Genomic DNA, 23,338 nt, shown 5'->3' with positions numbered 1-23,338 from the left:
ATGAACATGGAAGATCTTTCCATCTTCTAAGGTTTTCTTTAATTTCTTGCTTTAGTGTTCTGTAGTGCTCATTGTAGAGGTCTTTCACCTCTTTTGTGAGATTGATTCCCAAGTATTTTATTTTTTTTGATGCTATTGTGAATGGGGTAGTTTTCCTAATTTCTCTTTCTGAAGATTCATCACTTATGTATAAAAATGCATTGGACTTATGAACATTGATCTTGTAACCTGGTACTTTACTGAATTCACTTATGAGTTCTAAGAGTTTTCTGTTGGAATTTCCAGGTTCCTCTAAATACATAATCATGTCATCAGCGAACAGGGATAGTTTGAGTTCCTCTTTTCCAATTCGTATCCCTTTAATTTCTTTGGTTTGTCTAATTGCTCTGGCTAGAGTCTCAAGAACAATGTTGAATAGAAGTGGTGAAAGAGGGCATCCCTGCCTTGTTCCAGTTTTTAGGGGGAATGCTTTCCGTTTTTCACCATTTAGAATGATATTGGCCATGGGCTAAGCATAGATGGCCTTCACAATGTTAAGGAATGATCCCACTACCCCAATTTTTTCTAGTGTTTTGAGCATGAAGGGATGCTGTATTTTATCGAATGCTTTTTCTGCATCTATTGAAATAATCATGTGATTCTTAACTTTTAGTCTGTTGATATGGTGAATGACATTTATTGATTTCTGGATGTTGAACCAACCTTGCATCCCTGGGATAAAACCCACTTGGTCGTGATGCACTATCTTTTTAATATATTTTTTTATGCGATTTGCTAAAATTTTGTTGAGAATTTTTGCGTCAATGTTCATTAAGGATATTGGTCTGAAATTTTCTTTCTTCGATGTATCTCTGTCTGGTTTAGGTATCAGGGTGATATTGGCTTCATAGAATGAGTTTGGGAGGGTTCCCTCCTCTTCTACTTTATGGAATACTTTGAGAAGTATTGGAATGAGCTCTTCTTTAAAGGTTTTGTAGAACTCGGCTGAGAACCCATCTGGTCCCGGACTTTTCTTTGTTGGTAGGCTTTTGCTGACCTCTTCTATTTCATTGCTTGAAATTGATTTATTTAAGTTGTGTATATCTTCCTCGTTCAGTTTAGGCAATTCATATGTCTCTAGAAACTTGTTGATGTCTTCGAGGTTTTCTGTTTTGTTGGAGTATAGATTTTCAAAATAGCTTCTAATTATGTTTTGTATTTCAATCCTGTCTGTTGTGATATTTCCTTGTTCATTCCGAATTTTAGTAATTTGAGTTTTCTCCCTCTTTCTCTTTGTTAATGTGGCTAAGGGTCTATCAATTTTGTTTATTTTTTCAAAGAACCAACTATTTATTTTGTTAATTTTTCCGATTGTTTCTTTTGTTTCAATTTCGTTGATTTTGGCTCTGATTTTAACTATTTTCTGTCTTCTACTACTTTTGGTGTTGGTCTGCTCTTCTTTTTCTAGGGCTTTGAGCTGTAGTGTGAAGTCGTTTATTTGTTGATTTCTACTTCTTTTGTTGAATGCGCCCCATGAAATAAATCTTCCTCTCAGTACTGCTTTCATAGTGTCCCAGAGATTTTGATATGATGTGTCTTTGTTCTCGTTTACTTCTAAGAATTGTTTAATTTCCCTCCTGATGTCTTCTGTTATCCATTCATCGTATAATAGTGTATTATTTAATCTCCAAATATTGGAGAAGTTTCTGTTTTTTATTCTGTCATTTATTTCTAATTTCAGTCCATTATGATCTGATAGAGTACAAGGTAGTATCTCTATCTTCTTGTATTTGCTAACAGTAGCTTTGTGGCATAAAACATGGTCTATTTTAGAGAAGGATCCATGTGCTGCTGAGAAGAAAGTGTATTCGTTCTTTGTTGGATGGTATATTCTATATAAGTCGGTTAAGTCTAAATTGTTGATTGTGTTATTGAGATCTATGGTTTCTTTATTCAATTTTTGCTTGGACGATCTATCCAGCGGTGAGAGAGGTGTGTTAAAATCGCCTAGTATTATTGTGTTGTGATCTATTTGATTTCTGGATTTGAGAAGGATTTGTTTGACGTACATGGATGAGCCAATGTTCGGGGCATATATATTTATGATTGTTATGTCTTGCTGATTTATGCTTCCCTTAAGCGGTATGTAATGTCCTTCTTTATCCCTTCTGACTAGTTTTGGCTTAAAGTCCACATTATCTGAAATGAGGATGGATACTCCAGCTTTTTTGCTGTGTCCGTGTGCATGGTATGTTTTTCCCATGCTTTCACCTTCAGTCTATGGGTATCTCTTTCAATGAGATGGGTCTCTTGCAGGCAGCATATTGTTGGATTTTTCTTTTTAATCCAATCTGCCAGTCTGTGTCTTTTGATTGATGAGTTCAGGCCATTAACATTCAGGGTTATTATTGTGATATGATTTGTATTCCCAGTCATTTGACTCATTTTTGTTTTTTGATATGATTTGGTTTCTCCTTTATTTGGCTATTCCTTTAGGCTAGTTCCTCCCGTTGCTGATTTGCATCGTTGTTTATCATCTCTTCCTCATGGAATATTTTGCTGAGAATGTTCTGTAATGCCGGCTTTCTTTTAGTAAATTCCTTTAGCTTTTGTTTATCGTGGAAGGATCTTATTTCATTGTCAAATCTGAAAGTAAGTTTTGCTGGGTATAAAATTCTTGGTTGGCATCCATTTTCTTTCAGGGCTTGGTAAATGTTGTTCCAGGCCCTTCTAGCTTTTAGGATCTGGACTGAAAAATCTGCTGATATTCTTATTGGTTTCCCCCTGAATGTAATCTGATTCTTTTCTCTCGCGGCCTTTAAAATTCTGTCTTTATTTTGAATGTTAGGTATTTTCATAATAATGTGCCTTGGTGTAGGTCTGTTGTAATTTTGCATATTTGGAGTCCTATAAGCCTCTTGTACTGGGTTTTCCATTTCATTCTTGAGATTTGGGAAATTTTCTGATATTATTTCATTGAATAGATTGTTCATTCCTTTGGTTTGTTTCTCTAAGCCTTCCTCAATACCAATTATTCTTAAATTTGGCCTCTTCATGATATCCCATAATTCTTGTAATTCTGTTCATGATTTCTTACCATCTTCTCTGTTTGGTCAAGCTTGTTTTCAAGATTAAATATTTTGTCTTCAATATCTGAAGTTCTGTCTTCCAGGTGATCTATCCTATTGTTTATGCTTTCTATGGCGTTTTTAACTTGGTTTATTGTTTCCTTCATTTCAAGGATTTCCGTTTGGTTTTTTTTCATATCTCTAACTCTTTATTGAAATGCTCTTTTGCTTCTGTTATTTGCTCTTTTAACTGTTGATTAGTGCGTTCATTTAATGCCTGCATTTTTTCTTTCATCTCCTCGTTTGCTTCTCTGATTGTTTTAATTATGTACATTCTGAAGTCCCTTTCGGACATTTCTTCTGCTGTGCTGTCAGTGGGTTTTATTGATATAGTATCTAGGTTTGTTTCGGACATTTTCTTCCCTTGTTTTCTCATATTGGTCAGATGTCAATGGGACTCTGTGATATTGTAGATTTCCTCTATTGGCTTATAGTGACCCTGTAGATTTCCAGTGTATCACCTACCAGCCTTCAGTAGCCAGAAGTCTTGGATTAATTTGATAATGCAGTGCTTCCGAAGAATGCTGCCCCTAGCCCGCTACCGGTTCCAGGGAGAGAGACCTGGAGAGGTCTCTTGTTGCACAGCCCTGGTTCCAGAGGCTGGTTGTAGGTTGGAGGTCTCCACTGGCTTGGGGACTTGTGGCTGGCTCTGTGTAGACAGGCTCTCACTGGGTGATTTGCCCCGAGAAGCTAGCCTAGAGAGGCGCTTCCAGCTGGAGGGGGGCTGGGCTGTTTGGGGAAGTCCCTGGCGCCCTGTGCTGGTCACTGAAGCAACCTGTAGGCGGGCTGTAGCTGGCAGTGGGGCGGGCTGGAGCTGGCTGGGGCGGGCCGGAGCTGGCCGCGCTTCTTCTGTGCAGAAGGGCTCTCACTGGGGGGCCTGTTCCGAGAGGCTGGAGGATCTGTCCCTGTGGGCGGAGCCCACCGCCAGACTGCACCGAGCTGCCTGGGGGAGTCGCTATCTGCCCTGTCCCACTCTACTAAGCCACTCGAATCCGGGCCTGCCACCCAGCTGAGCTTCGCTGGGTGGGGGAGACTCACCCCGTGGTTCTATCTTAGTCCGAGTCTCTCAATGTCTCCCCTTCTTGAATCCTGAGTTCTGGGGCAACTGGAGATGCAGTCACCCTCTAGTCCGCCATCTTGGATCGCCGCTTGGAAAAAGCCTGCAGCTGGAGGGGGACAATGCTGCCTGGAGTGGTCTCTGGCTGCCCAGCCCTGGTCCCAGAAGCCGCTTGCGTGTCGAATATCTCCACTGGCTTGGGGACTTGTGGCTGGCTCTGCGTCGAGAGGCTGTCACTGGGCGGTCTGCCCCGGGAAGCTAGCCTAGATAGGCGCTTCCCGCCGGAGGGGGCTGGGCTGCTTCTTGGGTTTTTTGATAAACAAGGGCAGTATTTAATTTGTTATGGGTCCTCCAAAGTTTCAAGCATGATTTCTTGCATGTAGCAAATGCTCAAAACACATATTGATTGATCAAATAAATGAATGAATAAATGAGTGAGAACAGTACCTTACCAAAATGCTAAAGATCCTTCTCAAAACGTGATCTGTGGACTATTTGCATCATTAGCTCATTTGGGATCTTGTTTATAATGCAATTTATTGGGCCCTGCTTCAAACCTATCAAATCTTTCATATATTAATCAGTTCACCAAGAGATTCTTGTGACTTAAACTTTCCCTTTGCTTCTGAGTTTATTTAGAATTCCATCTGTATACTTAGTTAATGCTGCATATTTGTGGGATTTTTACAGTAGAAATCTTACTGTAATAGTGAAGGATTAAGGACTATTTGGAAATAGTGAATAATAATGGCCATGTGTCTTGAGTACTTAGGACATGCCACATTTTGTTTTATAGATTTATAGATACATAGTTGGCTTATTTAATCCTCATATTAATCCCTATTTATTAAGTACTATTAGAAGGTATATTATAGAGTTAAAACAGAGGCACAAGAAGAGTAACTCACTACTAGTAAGAGGTAGACCTTGTATTGAAATTTAGGCAATGTGGTTCTAAAGTCCAGATGCTCAACCACTAGGCTAACCCATCCCATAAGAAAAGATGGTAAAGAACAAATCTCTAGGAAGTTCAAGGAAGAAAGAGATCATTGTACTGCCCTAAAAATACTTCCAACTGAGAAATTAATGGCATACCTCTGTAACTGTGAGTTACCAAAAGCAACTGTGAGGAAATGATCTGAGAGCCTTTTCCTGAACCACCAACTGCTCCGTTTCTCCCACCTTCTCCACACCCCACGCACAGCAGTACTTCCTGGAGCTAGTGGCCCTGGTAAATCTTAGTATGAGCTGTCACTTAGGAAGCTGGGGTTCTCAGTATAGGGGAATAGAAGTCTGAGGGTCATGGGAAGGCTTAGGCAAAGGAATAGATTTATAAGAGGAGTGGAGGATTCCATGCGGAACATAAATAAAAATGTGATGTTAAGGAAGCACAAATTGATACATTCTCCCCTGTGGATCAACTGGAATTTCTTACATGTCTTGATGCTGGCCCATGTTATATGAGATTTATGAAAATGAAAGGAATATGGAGATACAGACTTCAGACCAAGATATTTTTACCAGTCTAGGGATAATAGTGGTAAAAAACCAAAAAAACAAAAAAACAAACAAACAAAAAAAACTGCAGTTTCTTGGGTACTGGGGAAGGGTAGGGACAAACAGACAGTTTTTACTTTAGTCATCTCTGAATAGAGAAGGCTGAGTCCATTCACCTTTTTTTTTTTTTTTTTTTTTTTTTACTCAGAGGACAGGATAGCAGCTACAGTTTTGATCTTAAATGTCCCCCAAATGTGTTGAAGATTTGGTTCCCTGGGAGATGCTATAGGGAGGCAATAGAACCTTTAAGAGATGGGACAAACAGAAAAGTCTTTAGGTGATTGGGCATGTGACTTTGAAGGGGATGCTGGGACCCTCATCACTTCCAATTCCTCTTCTTTTGCTTCCAGTCAATGAGGTCAGCATTTTTACTCTGGTATGCACTCTTGCCATCTAATACTGCCTCATCACAGACCCAAAAGCAATGGGGTCCACCAATCATAGACAGAAATTTCCAAAACCCTAAGCCTTTTCTCTTTTAAGTTAATTTGCTCAGGCATATGTTACAGTGATAGAAAGCTGATTAGCACGCACACCATATGGATACCTTCACTCTCATGCTTAATGAGGTGCAATTCACAATGGCCAAGTTATGGAGTCAGCCTAGGTGCCCATAAACAGATAAATGGATAAAGAAAATATGGTACCTATGTGCAATGGAGTATTAATCAGCCATAAAGAAGAATCAAATCATGTCATTAATAGGAAAATGAATGGAAATGAAGATCATGTTAAGTGAAATAAGCCAGAAGCAGAAAGAAAAGTACCACATGTTTTCTCTCATTTAGGAAAAAATAAAACACAACATGAAAGTAGAATGGAGACTAGTAGAAAAAAGAAAGGGAGTCACAGAGAAGGGGAAGGGAGGGTAAGAAAGAGAATGGGGGTGGAAATGATCAAAACATTACATATTGGTGTGAATATGCCACAATGAAACAAATTGTGTGTGTGTGTGTGTGTGTGTGTGTGTGTGTGTGTGTGTGTGTATGGCATTGGAGGACTGAACCCAGGGGTACTCTACCACTGAGTTATACCCCTAGCCTTCTTTATTTTATTTTATTTTATTTTATTTTATTTTATTTTATTTTATTTTATTTTATTTTTTGAAAAAGGCCTTACTACGTTTTCCCATCTGGCCTCAAACTTGCAATCCTACTGTCTCAGCCTGAGTCACTTGGATTACAGGTATGTGCCACTGCATCCAGTGAAACTCACTCTTCTTTATAATAAATATACCCAAATAAAAAGTTAGTTCTACAAATGTTTATTGAAATAAAAATCTGCCTGACATAATAGCTCTGAATGGCACCATAATATTAAGCAACAAGAGGGAAATAATACCAAATATGTTCTTCTAAGGCAGCTTTCCATTGCTCTGCTTGATCTCAATAAGACCTGAGCTCACAGAACAGGGACTCTGATCTCAGTAGTTAGGGAAACAGATGAGTTAAGAAAGGAGCTTAACACAGATTTACCTGTGTTACTTACATACTTCATCAAGCACTGCTGGGGTGCCTCCTTTATGAAATGCACAGGGCTGGTATCCAGGGAGGGAATATCCTGTAAGGCACATGGAAGAGCATCTAGTATGGCAAGAAGTAGGGAAATTAGCATTCCACTGACTAGATCTGGTGAACAAACACATGAAAACATATAAAATAGATCTTTCTTTTGAGGGATGGTTTTTGAACATTGATTAAAGTCCTATGATAAGCTTAAAAATAATAGCCTCTTTACCTCAACAAGGCGCACTATTTTTTTTTATGTAAATCCCAAAATAAAATTAATGGAGGAGAAATGTCTTTGAAAAAATATGTACCAGGTTAGGTACAGTGGCACACATCTGTAATTCCATCTACTGGAGAGAGGCTGAGGCAAGAGAATCGAGAATTAGAGGTTGCTCAGCAACATAGCAAGACCCTCCTAAAATTTTTTTAAAGCACCCAAAGTAGTTTCTAAGAGAACTATTTCAGTATAACTTAGCATGCATTTAAAATGAAATGTGAATTATTCACTATCAAGAAAGTTCAAAGCCCTTCAAGTGAAATTGTTTGACCTGTTTGGCAGCAAAATAAATAGGATGGGTGGTCTGTTTCAGGCACCTGTCCAAGTCCAATCACATTACATTTTCATAGTATCAACATTTAAAAGCCCCATCCCTATTGCATCAACAACAGCATATGGGAACATCTCCCAAACACATGGCAACCGGCACATTGTACAAACACACTTGCTCCACGAGCCAGATTCTGCAAATTTCCAGAAAATACAAACTCAGCAAGCGAAGGAAAGATTTGCATGTTACAACCCAGAGCTCTACCACTTGAAACATATCACATAGACTTGAGGAGTGAGGATTCATCTTATTAAGAGTCAGTTGACTTTGCAAAAGAACAAACATCGTTTTAAAAAAGCTAATATGCAAGTTTCCTGACTTCAAAATCAGAATATTTTCCTTTGCACAGGGTGTTTCTCAGTTCAATTCTACATATCTTTGTAGTCTGGACTACAGTTTCTGTAAATCCACCAATTTTTTTCCCTCTTCTCTAAGACCTAGGCTTAGTCTATAGGACAGAGATCCTATATTTGAGTCCACGATGCTGCTACTTTGTGTACCTAAACAATTCACTTACCCTCTCTCAACTCCAGTTTTCCAGCCTAAAACTGTATTGAGTAAATTGAAAGGATTTTTACAGGATTGTATGAAGATGACTGTAAATTATAAACATTATACAAATATGTTAGTATGAAAAATAATAATCCTCTCTCAGAGGTTAAGAATCATATATACTCTTGTTCAATTAAAATACCTTGGGTATAGTAGCAATAATAATTGAACATTATTGAACACTTGCTATGTTCCAGGAACTATTCTAAGTGCCTTACTTATATAAAATGATTTAATCTTTCCCACAAGTATATGAAGGAGTTACTATTATTATTCCCAACCTGTATATGAAATATCTGAGGCTCATAGAGGTAAATGGAAAACCTGAGATTCCAATCCCAGAGCCCCACTTCATGGCTATATTGCATATGGTGTAGGTATGAGATAATCAACAGTCACTGTATCAATGGTCAGCAAAACCTTGACTCTATTTCTGGATTAGGGTCCTCCCAGCCAGAGCCCAGAACCAAACATGTTCATAAAATACTTACTGAACTCACTGATTAGCCACGTTTTTTCCCCAAGTGTCTGAATCTCAGTTCACCTGTCTACTTTTACTGGTATGTGTGAGCCTTGATGAAAAAACATATTATATGAGTGTAAATTGCTACTCATAATATTTGTTAATAAATAAGTGATGGCATTTGAATGGAAAGTTAAACCGATTTGCTTCCAAGCTCCACTCTAATTCTTCCCTTCTTTGGTCCTAATGTGGTGAATTAGGTCTAGCTATTGGGGTAGATTTGCTTATTATGTTCTAATTTTTAAAAAATCAGGGGACCTTGGAGACATATACAAGGCCAAGGATCTTACTTCAAGTCCACCCAGTAAATCCTCCATGGAACATGCAGAGCCTGAGGGACAGCTCCACTGCCAGACCACTTCCTGTGTTATATCCTAAAGCCTCTATGTTTTTGGCCACTTGTTCCCAGCAGGCCCTCCCCTCTGCAGCTGGTCTGACTAGCAGTTTTCAAAATGTAAAACAATACAGGCTGAGACATTATCATTACTACTTGTATTAGGTTGACTATTATCCCCCCAGAATTTATGTCTACCCAGGACTTTAGAATGTCACTTTCTTTGGAAAGGGTGTCTTTGCAGATGTTACCAGTTCAGAATTTTAAGTTAAAATTATCCTGGATTTAGGGTAGGCACTAAATCCAGTGACTGGTGTCCTTATGAGAGAAGGGACAGGGAAATTAAGGCAGGGAGACACAGAGAAAATACAGAACACCACGTGAAGACAAAGGCAGAGACCAAAGAGATAACAAGTATAAACCAAGAACCCCAATGGATTGTCATGCACCTCCGAAAAGTGGAAAAAGTGAGAATGAATTCTTCCCTAGAAACTTGTGAGGTAAGAGGGCCCTGCCAAAGCTTTGTTTTTAGATTTTCAACCTCTAGAACTGTGAAAAATTAAATTTTTGTCTTTTTAAGTCACTAGGTTTTGGTAATTTGTTATGAGAACCCTAGGAAACTAATATACCACTGCTACTGCTTATTCCATAAAGTGAGAAAAAGTATTTCAGTGACTTGAGAGTCTACTGAAGAACCAGAGATACTAAATATAGAACCAAAGTAAAAATTTGGTAAATCATACTCTACATGGGGGGAAAAAAATTCTGTGAATCACACTCTACATGTGGAAACACATGCCATAACTGGCAATATTTATTCTCATTTTTGATGGTCCAATAATAAGAGCAAAATCTACTTACTGCAAGATGCTTTTCCCCCTGTGTAGCATACTTCCATATAATTATAAAACAGCATGTTGTTAAAAGACACGTTCTAGTTCTATAAAAATAAAGTTAAGGAAATATTTTAGAAAAAAAACTAATTCCAAAAATATAATTAAAGACTGTCAAGTTTCTGCCATGAAACAACCATTTCAAGAATTTATTTTCATTACTCTTAGTAACTACTGATCTATCTCGCCCAGTTTTAAATCTATTACACAGTAAATTTCATTTAAAGTATTCATTAATCTACATTTTTCCACAACCTTAGTAACTACTAGGAACCATCAAAAATGATTTTTAAAAAAATATTTTAACTGGGTCCATTTATGCACTTTTGGATATTTTCTGCTGGATTATTACCCAAATGCAACATAGAAAAGACCTTAAATTTTAACTTGTTAGGGAAAAAAAGAGCCTGTAAAAATTTTATGCTTTGCAATCAAAGGTAGTGTTCCCAGCATGGTGCCTGCTACCCATGTGCAGCTGTGACTGAAAAAAAATCAAGGTGTGATTAAATGGTCTTTTTCATATTATCCTCTCTTAAAGGCTTTTTAATTGGAACACAGCCATCATTAACAGAGCCTGTTCACCAGAAGTCTTTCCTCCAAATGACCAAAGGAGCCACCTAACTTCTTTCTGACTTCTTCATGCCAGGTTGATGTCTACTACTGACAATCTTTCAGCAGTAGACAGCTGTGTTACACATTAGTTTTAATCAAAGAAAGCATGATAATAGCTATTTATGTGCTTTTAACATCCTGTAGCTTCATAAGAAATTTGTTTTTCCAAATCACAAACTCACCTTCCTCTCCTCAGTGCCACCCTTTGCCTTTTACTCAATTCCCATTCCTCAGTAGAAGGATTATTTTCTGTTGTTTCATTAGAACCACTTTTAACTCTTTCCTAGGTCTCTTCCCTGTTGCTAAGTTGTCATTAAATCCTGTCATCCCATAACTAACACTACCTCCATTTATGTCACTGCTTCAAAATTCAGTTGTCCTATCTGCCTAGCTCTTTGATGCACCCATGGGCATAGATTCCTCCTCTCTGTGTTCCCTTCCAGTCTCAGTCGAGGTAAATGTATCAAAAATATCACCTACTGGGCTGGGGAGATAGCTCAGCTGGTAGAGTGCTTGCCTTGCAAGCACAAGGCCCTGAGTTCGATCCCCAGTTACTGAAAAAAAAAAAAAAAAAATGTTTTTTAGGTATCCTAGTTATCCACTAGATAAAAATTCTCATCCTTTAATAGCATTTTGAACCCTTCTGCAATTAGCTCAATCTGTCTGTCCATCTATTTTACACTGCTGCACAGAACTGAGGTTCCAGGTATGTCAGTATTCACAGGCTTCCTTTTTAGGTATACCTTCTCCTACTCTATTCTTTCAGCTGTACTTGTTCTTTGACTTTGGACACAGAATATCTTCCCTCTTCCCCACCATTTAAAACCTTTCCTGTTCTTAATGGTCCAGCAGCATGATCCCTCTTGCTCAGGGAAACTTTTCACACTATTGCAAAATAATACCTCACTTCTGAAATAACTGACTCTCAATGTCCTTTTTTATATTGTCACTTCCTGCCTTTCCATCCCTCTCATTCCCTCATTTCTGCTAAATTGGCTCAGAAACTCCATTGGAGACCTACAGGCTTTATCCCCTCATTATTTTTCCTTTCTTGGAAAATAATTTATTATATTTGCCTTTTCTTGGCTTACACATTTCCCTAAGTAGCCTATACAGTACTATAATCTCACCATTCTGATTAATGGCACCACCCCATGTTGACTGTCAGTCTTGTCAGGTCCAAAACAAAACCAATAAATATTTTGTTTATTTCTTCTGTTTCTTTTTTCCCCCCAGTGAACATTTAATGACAATGTAGTTTAGCACCTTTAAATTTTCTGTTTGCATTCATGACTTTTTAATTCTAGCTTTTTGACTTGAGTCACTGTAGTCTGACTCAAAGCAACCACCTCACTGCTCTAGGGAAGCTGCTTAGGAAATCTTTGCCAGTCACCTCTGTCCTGACCACCAAAACCATTGGCCCTATTTCATACTGTCCTCATACCTAACAGTTTTTTACCCACATCTCAGAACAGTGGGTCTCCTCTGCTCTTCCTGATGTTTCCCCTCATTTCTGCCTACTCCCATGATTGCTCTTGAGAGGTGTTCACTGATTTCTCTTTTTTGACCCAGTCTTTAAATGTAAGTCTTTAAAAAAATCATTTCTAGGTTCTTTATTCTTCCCCTATGACGTTTTCTCCCAAAATATTTCTAATGATTCTTCTTCTTGCTCCTTTTAATCTGCCTATATATTGTCCTTAAAGTTATTTCTATATTTCCAGAGCTATGTTGTTATACACATGAACATGTCCTTCCTATGTAAAAAAAAAAAAAAAAAAAATTAATTAAAAAAAATCTCATCTAATAGAAGATTCTAAATGCTAACTTGTCTTTTGTGTCTTTCCACATCTGAGTAGTTGTAAACTTAAAGGCAGGATAAGGAGAGCATCATACAACTTTGGCCCATGTGATTTTCATTTGAAAGATCATCCGAATTTTCTTTTATTATATATAAAGCATCAGGTGTTATCTGTGAAATCATTTCTTGATCTTTCCAGATGCAATCCTTGTGCTCAAAAATAGGTCTGTCCCTATCAGTGTTACATACCAGCCCCATCTTCCTGATGCTTCTCTTTCTTTGTTCTTCACAGCCATGGCTAAAAGACAGAATTTAGGCTTCAGCGGGCTCTATAAAGCTGTTCTAATCATTTCACTTGGCATTAAAAATTAATATTGGTACTTTCAAAAATGCCTACTGAAATGCCCAGTGCCTTGGCTTTCTGTCTGGACTAGGATTATGATTATATGGATTAAAAAACACATATAAATGAAGATGCCCCTGGACTGTCAAGATGATTTTAGAAGATTTACCATTGTTACTTTGCATTTTACATGTACAAACAAAGCCACTGAGTCAATTAAGTTTGCTTCCAGTTTACTCTGACAGTTTTTGAAGGTACTTATTCACTGTCAGTGCCAGCCTGCACATTCTGCAAGTCTTGACGGATGGATCTCCCCTCCCTCTGTGGCTGGGAGAATTTGGGCCTATTTAACAAGCCATATTTAGGATTTATAAAGTCTCTTCCACTCTACCTTCCCACATAAAGCATGGGACTAAAAATCCTAATTTGGTATTGCCAAAGCCTTTCTTACAATATAAATACAAGGAGCTTCCTTGTAGTACTATCTCACTCAAGACAAATATTAAAAATGCTATAAGAATCTCCCCCATTTTGGTCACATTAGGGCGTGTGTCAAAGGAGAAAGGCAGTGCCAAGGATTAAATTTGTTTATCTTCAAATTTTTAGCTTGCAGTCAATCATTTTACTTCAATGTGCTATGTCATGCTACAGTAATTGTTTAATGGAGTTTTTTTCTAGGCATAACAAACCTTCTGTGAAATCAATTTAATTTAGCCTTATTTAAATTGCTCTTCATAAAATGTAACAAATAGAGTTTGAAGCAATTACACAAATGATTACATCAAAATCTGTCTAGGTGGAGACTGAACTTGTATTTTCTCTATTGGCTTACACCTTTGAATGTATTTTTCATGCAAGGTCCTCAGTTATACATGTGGCAGTATATAAAAGCACTTAGATTACCTAGGTCAATCAACCCACTAACTAATTAATTAATTAATGTCTTGCTTCAGTTTTCATCTAATTACATAACTGTTAATATTTCTTTAGAGGGGACAAACAATATTCAATGATAATCATTCCCCATAAGCTTTTAGTTTCTGTTATAAAGGTTTTGTAACACTAAATCACAAAATTACAATGCCCTTTAAAAATCCCTTCCCCCACCCAAAAGAAAACCTATAAATTTAAGCCAATATAAACTTGTCAAGAGTTCTCCCTCTCAATTTCACACCAGGGCGTGGTGCTACACAGCTGGGGAGCTGAGCTAATAAGTGTTGAAAAATGAAAAATGTTGCTTTATGGCATCACATAAACTGGCAGAAAGAATACTTCTAACTCCACCCCATTTTTGACAAACAAATGCCAAAATATTGATGCCGTAAGAATGAGACTTTATGGCATCAGACCCATGGGGTAAACAGAATTGTCTCATGGGATTTTCTTTTTATTGAATACTACATGTAATAAGAAGTGGCATAACATTTGTAAAATCTAATCACTTTTGGTTCCTTTTTGAACCTCAAAGGGGTCATTTCTAGAAAAGCTGTTGGAAACACTACATAATGATCTATTTATCCAGTAGTGAAACAGGATTATCCCTTTTACAAGGAGACTGAGCTTTCCCTCACAATATAAATACTGTAGCATGAGTGTACAACTTGAGTCTTTTGAGGAACATCATGTCCAACAAATATTTATTGAATAACTATAATTGGGTTCAAAGAATGATGCTGAGCTCTTGTGTAATTTACATGATATAATATAATCAAGACCCAGCTGCTTCTCTTGAGCTGGTTTGTTTCCTAGCTGATGGTCACTCACTCACTCACTCACTCACTCACTCACTCACTTTCTCACTCACTCACTGTTGCTCATTCAATATTAAATCAGCAAACAAAAATAGCATGTTTACCCTATCCAAGTTACATACACTTAATAAATCCCAGATAACTGTACCATTATAGAAAGAGATCCAGCATTTATCAGAGAAGAAATGTCTTTATTCAGGAACTTGAAATAAATGAGATGGAACCAGAACAGGGTAAGCCCTAAAAGAGAGGCAGGGGAGTGTGCTCTCACTTGCTCCTTCATAAGGATCACTAAACTTCAGAAAAGAGAGGTCCTATGATAATGCTTGTAGCTGCTGCTAGCTCACGTGTCTGAGGTTTTCTATGACAATATTTAAAGAATTGTATCTATTCTACATTTGCCTTGCCTGATTTTCTGTAATTAGGACTATGTTTTCATCCATTCGAACTTGTAAAAAATTTACCCAGAACTTCTTTTTCCGTGGATTCAAGCGATATTCAAACAAATACTCTAGCATTAGAAAAATGCTTATTATAGTGATAAATAATGAAAAAAAGACATAAGAACTAAATGAGAAAACCAAAAAGCTTGACTAATATTTGAGAGAAATACCATTTGGATAGTTTAAAACATGTACAGATTAGTAAATAATGGGATAAATAATGGGATTCTAGTTACAGCTTTTAAAATGCCAAATTACATGAAGAAGCCACAGAAAAGTGACTTTTTAAATTCCCAAAGGCATCTGAATATGTTTTACAGGACATAAATGAGGACTATATTTATATGAGTTGCATAATATTATCACTTTTCTGTTCCATAATGTAATCAAGTGTATCACTGGACTAGCTCCCTCACAAATGCAAGTTACACATATATCAGACAACTCCCAGGAACAAATTTATCCAACTGTCACTATTATCACCTTTAGTGTTAACAAGGTTAAGTATCATGGAAATGTTAAAAACAAGAATAATTTTGGTTAGTTATAATAGGTTCCAAACACCAAGCATGTAACTTTAAAATGTATCTTTCTCATCACCCTGCTACTCTACTTGTAAGTAAAGAAAAAAGAGGTCAAGTTTTTTAGGAGTAAAACCTACCTGTCATCAGTTTTATCTTTTGTTATATGTTATAGTGCTAAGGACATAACAGGCAATCTACCAGCACTGTTTACACTTTAACATGAGGCTCAAGTCTGAAAAAATGTTTCTAGTCCTGGTCCTCAGGTAGCTACCAATTCTTTGGTAGCAATCATCAAGTTTCTGATATGCCCTTGAACTTTGGGGGGTAACTAACAAACAAAATGAAGGTCAGTTTACCTTATTGCCACAGCAAATCAAGAAGCTAACATTGATTCCTGAGTTTACTCTGGAAGGGAGAACCAGTTAATTTTTAAGACTTGGACACTTCACATTTGGCAAGGGGTCCATACAAGACAATTCTGCATTAACACAGGATATCTGAGTGCATGGGTCACCACAGATTTTATAGCACTTAAAATGAGATTTTGCTACACTTGAAATCAAATTATGTTTATCACAATATAACTTCACTGAATGAGGTGCAAAACTTCACTGAATGAGGCACAAAATAAAAAAGGTTTTCATTTAAGCAAATGAGTCAAGTGCAAACAGCAGATGTGACACAAACACTTATGGATGCAATAAGCACTTCCTCAAATAATGTGGCAGGAAGGAAAGGAACATCAGCAGAATAGCTAGGAATGCAGTAATGTGGAATGTGGTGCCATCTTTTGAGGAAAGGTTAAAAAAGACAATAATTAAAACCAATGACAGCCTCTGAGAATAATGGCCAGAGCCCACGTGAAAGTTCTGTCTTCAAAGGATTGCATGTTAAAACTACCTATCCCCAAATAATTGCCATGGTTAGTATAATCTTTAACTATAAAAAGCAATAATTTATTTTCTGATATAGACCACTTATTAAGAAAAATTGGTTCTTTAGAGTATTTGTGTCCTTTTTAATCTTTTTATTCTTATTCCTATGAATATTTAAAATGCAATAGACTCTACAGAAATAATCATAGGGACAAAATGAAAACATGTGGGCTGGGGTTGTGGCTCAGTGGTAGAGCGCTTGCCTGGCACGTGTGAGGTACTGGGTTCAATCCTTAGCACCACATAAAAATAAATAATTAAGGGTATTGTGTCCTTTACAACTAAAGAAAATAAATTTTTTTAAATGAAAACATGTTATTATTATCAAGCTCTATTTTAAAGAAACCACTGGAGAAGAGTCTTGGATTGATCCTTTTGTACATGCCTTAGAGATCAGTTTAGAAATGGTAGCTGTTGAGTACAGAGTACGGCTGAACTTTTATATCACACTCTATTTTTTTTTTATCTGTACTTAGAAATGAATGGGTCTGTTTAATGATGTTATGAGAGAAACTTTGTGCTTTACACAAAGCACAAATTGTAGGAAAAAATAGTACATGCATCTTGTGTTTATAGCCAGGCCATGGGTCAAAATGAAAATCATGTCCTGTGTGAACTGAAATAATCAAGAGACTTCATTTGCCATGTATTTTTATGTTTTGGGGAAGTTTATTTTAAGACAAAGAACATACTCATTGACAGTTCAATCCTTTTACTGGCTTAATGAATGACTTAAAGTCCGTGGCAAGATTTAAGTCTGTGAGCATCAAAGGAGATACGGAATTTGCCTTCTCTCCTTCCATTGTATTCTGTCTTCTCTGAAAAAGCAATGAATTGGTGGAGGTTATTATCTCGAGTGACTTCCAGATGTTAATCATGCAATCAGCAGAAGTATTCCCTAACTAAAGGGTCAAGAGAGGAGCCTTTTTTAGTATACGTGATGACTTTAATAGCCATGAAAAATACTTTTTTTTGGTCTCTCAACTACACTTGCATTATGTAAAAATCGGACCTAGATAGGATGCTTTCCTGTGGGTAAGAGCAAGATTTAACCACAGATAGCACATGTGAATGAAACCCTTTTTAAGAAAGTAGAAATAGCTAAGTTAATGAAAGCTGATCATACTATATCCTTTAATGCTCTATTCTTTTAAAGATATTAAAGTATATGTCTATGTTCTATAGAGAGGAGACATTCTTATGGCCTCTTGGACAAGCACTTTCGATGTTTTTACATAAAAATTTGCTATTAAATTGCTTTCCACCAGAACTGAACATTGATGCACTTCACTTTTTCTATTAAGAAAAATAAATAATTCACACTCTTGTGAGTGAAGGTATATAGTTTTCCTGGGTTTCTTAAAATTATGTTATTATTAGCAACAAGTGCCAGCATACTTCATGGGTGGCATTTCTCACCGAGAAGCAAAGCAAATGAATCAGTATTTTTATTAGAGTCAACCCACTTGTCTTCATAAACAAAATATTACTAATGTTTTTTCACTTAGACTTCAATACTAGTAAGGAGAATATAAAAATTGTTAGACAGAAATAAAATAGCTGCATAAACAATTTTCAAAGACTGTCACTGGTGTAAATTGAAGCAAGTCGTTTAAGTTGTCAGCTAAAATTCCAAAAGTAATGTTTAGTGTGTTTTTTAAACAATTTAAATTATTGAGTAAATTGCTTGTCTCTTTTTACTTTTGCTATCGAAACAGCTGTAGTTAATGATACTTTTTAATGTCCATTGTGTCTTTTATATTTTATAATGACCATGTATAGTCATGAATAACATTTTGGTCTACCACCTACCGCAATTCCATAAGATTAGATCATCTAGTAAGGAAGGTTGTAGCCCTCTTAGTTTGGGCTAATATGCTGAGTGTTTTTCACAAAAAGACAAAATTGCCTACCAGCTGTTTTCTCAGAACATTCCTTTTGTTAGAGGACACATAACTGTAACAATAAACTAATGGAGAATGTAGGACAAAAATTAAGCAAAAATTATTTTTACACACACCTGCCACCTACCTTCAAGTGAGAAGATGGCTGTGAAGGACTTAACATAGTGCCAAAACTACATCAAAACTGTTTTTATTTTTGTTGATGATCGTCAGGTACAATGAAAGTGTGATAAAATATCAGTCAATATGCAAATAGTATGTAAATGATAGCTGCACTTGTTTTGAAAGCAGGCAGAAGAGAACTAATCAAAGGAAGAGAAGATAGACCTGAACTCTGAAAAATAAGTAGGCAGGAAAAGGTGGAAACAGAGAGAGGTACACCTGGCTGCGGTTAAAATGGGCATAGGAGAAGAGAGGAAGCAGCACAGCACCTTTGGAGAATTCTTGGTGTTCAACATGGACAGAAGGTTAGAAGACAAGACTGGATATCTCCAGAAATAAAACAGGGAATGTAAATAGAGATGTGTTCCTGAAGAATTTTCAGAAAACTTGTGTCCATCCGTATATTAGAGTCAATGTGAAGTCAGACGCTTTAAAAAGCAACTCAGCAAAGTTGTTTTTTTAATAATCTAGGAATTAGTAATATGAAGATGAAAAAAATCCAGTTTGCCTGCAAAAAGGTCACAGAAATAGAAACTCATCAAAATATAAATTATACTATATCTAATTTATATTGTAAATTTAGCCTTTGGGATATATATTATACATTCTTAAAATCAGGCATCCCTATAAAAATGACCTCATACACTTGTTGTTTCTATGCTTAGACTTGCAAGATCATCTTGGAAACTGCCATTCTACTCCTTTCCATGACTTTTACTACTTTAGATCTACAGAAGTAGAATCATACAGTATTTGACTTTTCTGGGACTAGATTATTTCACTTAGCAAATGTCTTCAAGATTCATTCACATCATAGCATGTGATGAATTTTTCTTCCTTTTTAAAAATATTTTTTGATTTGTTCTAATTAGTTGTACATGACAGAATGAATTTATACATTTTGATAAATCATACATAAATGGAGTGTAATTTCTCATTTTTGTATTATAGGATCGTATCAGTCATGCAGTCATATATGTCCATGAGGTAATAATGTCTCTTTCACTCTATTTCCTTTTTTGTACATTTTTTTTTTTTAGTGTAGATGGGCACAGTGCCTTTATTTTATTTATTTATTTTACATGGTGTTGAGTGGCAAATTCAGCACCTCACACATGCAAGGCAAGTGCTCCACCACTGAGCCATAACCCCAGACCCAATTTTCTTCCTTTTTAAGGCTAAATAATGTTCCATTATTATTTTTGTTTAGTCATTCATTTGTTGATGGACATTCGTTGATGAAAGTTGTTTCTGCTGCTTTGTTATTGTGAATAGTACTGCCATAAGTATCAATGAACAAACATCTCTTTGAGACTGCTATTAATTCTTTTGAATATATACATTAACATTTATTCTTCATTACACAAAGAATATTTGTTCGCAAATATTGACATTTTGCCATCAAGTTATAAGAAAGTATATTCTTTAAAAATAATCAACACCTAAACAAAAACAAAGTATATTCTTTAAAGGTATACAGTTATGATAATAGGAAATCCATTGTCATATCTTTATATAAAATATTGCTCATGAGTCAATGGCACACATACACATACACACACACACACACACACACACACTCACACACACAGAGAGAAATGCATACACATACATACTGAAAATAGTCCATTTCAGAATAAATTGCATAGTCTTCTTTTTGATTGCAAAGATTGACTTCACATTTTCTGGTTAGCTTTTAAGAAGGTCCTTTTAACTTTCTGTTTGTTTGTTTGTTTGTTTCCAGTTAGAAGTCACCATGGAAAGAGTAGAAAGAGTTGCATATTTAAAATTTTTTGTGATCCCAGACTCATAGAACTTGAGAGGTTTGCAAGCTGTACTCCCCTATTTCACACCTGGAAAAACTTATCCAATGGCACAAAATGGCCTAATGGCGCATAGCTTGTCATCTCTGAAGTGGAACTAAAACTCTTACTAGCATTACAATATTACAAACACACATTCACAAGCTTCTTTTCAATGAATATGGAGAATGTAGATGGCATTCATAGAGAATATAAATATGGCAGACCGTATTGATAGGGAAAGTGTTCTGTTTTTCTTTCCTTTCTTTGTATTGGGTATGTAGAATGCAATGACTTTCTCCCATTTCAAAGGACAATTTAAATAATGAGACTTCTCTGTCCTCAAGGAAATAGGACCTGTTTAAGAGTTACGATTCATCCTTTATCTGGATTTTGTTCCTATTACTGAAGAACAAAATAGTAAGTTCTAGAATACTCAGGCAAATAAGATCTATGGAGGGATTCTAGAGACTGATAAAAAGACTACAAAGAAGTTGAATAAGAAGTATTTCCAGAAGGAGGTTGGGAATTTGAGACCTGGCAATACAGAAGGTGCTCAAATAGGAGAAGACCTCTTTCCTAGGGAATAGCAGAGACATGTAGAAATGTAAGGAGCACTGTTCAGTCACTCATGTAGAAACATTGGCCACCCAGTCTGCACTGAAGAAAGGAACTTCCATCGTCCTTCCCCAGGGCTGGCACACTTCTTTGGTGTGGTTCATTTTGACCATTAACAGTCCAGCAAAGTCATAACTATCAGTACTCCAGGACTGTGCTGGGTCTATGCTTGAGTAACTCTGTTCCCTAGCCCCATTGCCAATGCTGCCTCAGCTATGTAACAATGCACCAGTGGCCCATCTGCTCTAAAAAGGGAATGGGACCACATCTAGAGGGAGTAGTAGGTGGAGCAGAGGAACTTCCCACATCTGTATTTAGGAAGACTGACTGAAAAAAGTATAATGTCCTTGTCGCTAAGGCAATGGTTACATTAAAGTTTATAATCTCATTTCTAAAATGTTTAGTTTTACTATTTTATAAGAATTCAGAACTTTTAAATGTTTTTTGTTGTTGTTTGTGTGGTTTTTCTTTAATAAATGGAAAAGGGGAATGTATAAAGGAATTTGCTTTATTATTTTATAAAATTTTTAAAATTACTTAAGCAAGACATTTTATACAATATGCATGTATTTATTGTGTGTGTTTCTCTGTCCCTTTGAATAACACCATAGATAAAAACTAACCACTGGAAAGGATATAATTTGATGCTCAAGAACAAGGTAAAGGGCAATGCAAACTGCAATGTCTGTATGATTAATGCAATTTCATTTGAGTGTTATCATTTGAAATGATCAAATATTCTACCTTAAAAGGTTAATCTTTCAAGTGTTTCTTTGTTAAGCCAACAAGTGTGCCCTACAGAATTTCTAAGCACATAGCAGAGCAATATACTAAAGTCTGACCTCCTCATTTGTATCTTTAGATACTGATAGATATTGGAAAAGCTTTGTTTTGTTTTGTTTATTTGCTTTTTACAGTTTAGAAGTGAAGTTACCTAAAGGGGATGCATCACTAGTAGGTATACAGAGTAGCTGAATGCAAGTGAGTAGCACTTAAAAAAAATTAGAAGATAACACAGAGTAAAAGAACATGAGACTAAAAATTATTGATAATTTTCCCAAAAGTTCAATAGGGCATGAAACAAGCAGTCACTCTGAAACTTAATTACATTTCAAAGTAGCATAACATTATGAAAGGAACAAAACATTTGTGTTCAATAGTTTGCCTACCAGAAGGCATCTATAAATATAAGAATCTGACAACTTCTATTTGTTCTAGAAAGAAAGAAGAAAGAAAGAAAGAAAGAAAGAAAGAAAGAAAGAAAGAAAGAAAGAAAGAAAGAAAGAAAGAAAGAAAGAAAGAATAACAATACCCAAGTATTTAAATCACTGGAATAAAATAATACTTTGATTAGGTTTGGAAGAACCTGGTTCATTCTAATAACGATCCCAAATCTGAGAAAAGCCAAGTTCTAGGAGAAACTCCAGATTTCATACTTGAGGTATCTACCCTTGCTTATCTACCTGGTTAGACAGGTGCTCATTCAGTTGGAGGATCAAACTAGGAACTAACACCAAAGACTTGGGACAAGCTGAAGAAACACAGAAATCCTAACAGATAGAGACCCTAAAAGACTATGATTCAAATTCCAGAAGAGACTTAAAAAAGAAAAAAGAATTGGGATATTCCCTTGCCTTATATTTGTGGGTCAGTGTGTATGAAGGAAATCAGAAAACAGTTGTCCTTTTGTGTCTGATTAATTTCACTTAGCATGTTTTCAAGGTTGATCTTTGTTGTAGCATCATTCAGAATTTCCTTTCATTTTACGACCGAATAATATTCCATTGTACATGCATATCAGATATTATGTTTATCCATTTACCTGGAGATGGACATTTGGGTTGTTTCCGTCTCTTGCGCATTGTAAATAAAGCTGCTATGGACACTGGTGTATAACTATGAGTTCTTGTTTTCATTTCTTTGGGGATATACTGAGGGGTAGAATTGCTGGATCATATGGTAATTCCATGTTTAACTTTCTGAGGAATCACCAAACTGTTTCTACAGCTGCCACAATGCACAAGGTTCCAGTTTCTACATTTCTTTACCAATATTTATTTTCCACTTTTTGGGTAATAGCCATCCTAATGGGTGTAAAGTTCTGTCTCATTAGATTAGATCTGCTTTTAAAAAACACAAAGAAATTATTATATAGCTGACTTACCTTATATGTAAAAAGCTGCAAACATTTGGCGCACGTCCCAAAGTGGTTTTATTTGTTAAATTTTAAACACACACTAATATCTTGCCAAAGTAGAAAGTAAGACTGAGTTTTAGAACTGCAGTTAAAAATCCTAAAGCAAATGC

The 23,338-nt window shown here is 36.3% G+C and overlaps 1 long non-coding RNA gene across 1 annotated transcript in view; it reads right to left on the bottom strand.

The window, feature by feature from the left end:
- The window catches only part of LOC306641813, a 141,318-nt gene extending 117,983 nt beyond the window's left edge, over positions 1-23,335 (bottom strand). The window contains exons 1-2 of the long non-coding RNA XR_013758289.1: positions 23,196-23,335; positions 10,108-10,186 (exon numbers count right to left, since the gene is read on the bottom strand). This is a non-coding gene — a long non-coding RNA (uncharacterized lncRNA). The remainder of the gene's footprint in view (positions 1-10,107; positions 10,187-23,195) is intronic.
- Positions 23,336-23,338: the final 3 nt, after the last annotated feature.

This window comes from Sciurus vulgaris (genome assembly GCF_902686455.1).
Source record: "Sciurus vulgaris genome assembly, chromosome: 12".
Lineage (NCBI taxonomy): Eukaryota > Metazoa > Chordata > Mammalia > Rodentia > Sciuridae > Sciurus > Sciurus vulgaris.
The sequence above is the reverse complement of the archived record's forward strand: the minus strand, read 5'-3'. Positions and strand labels throughout refer to the sequence as shown.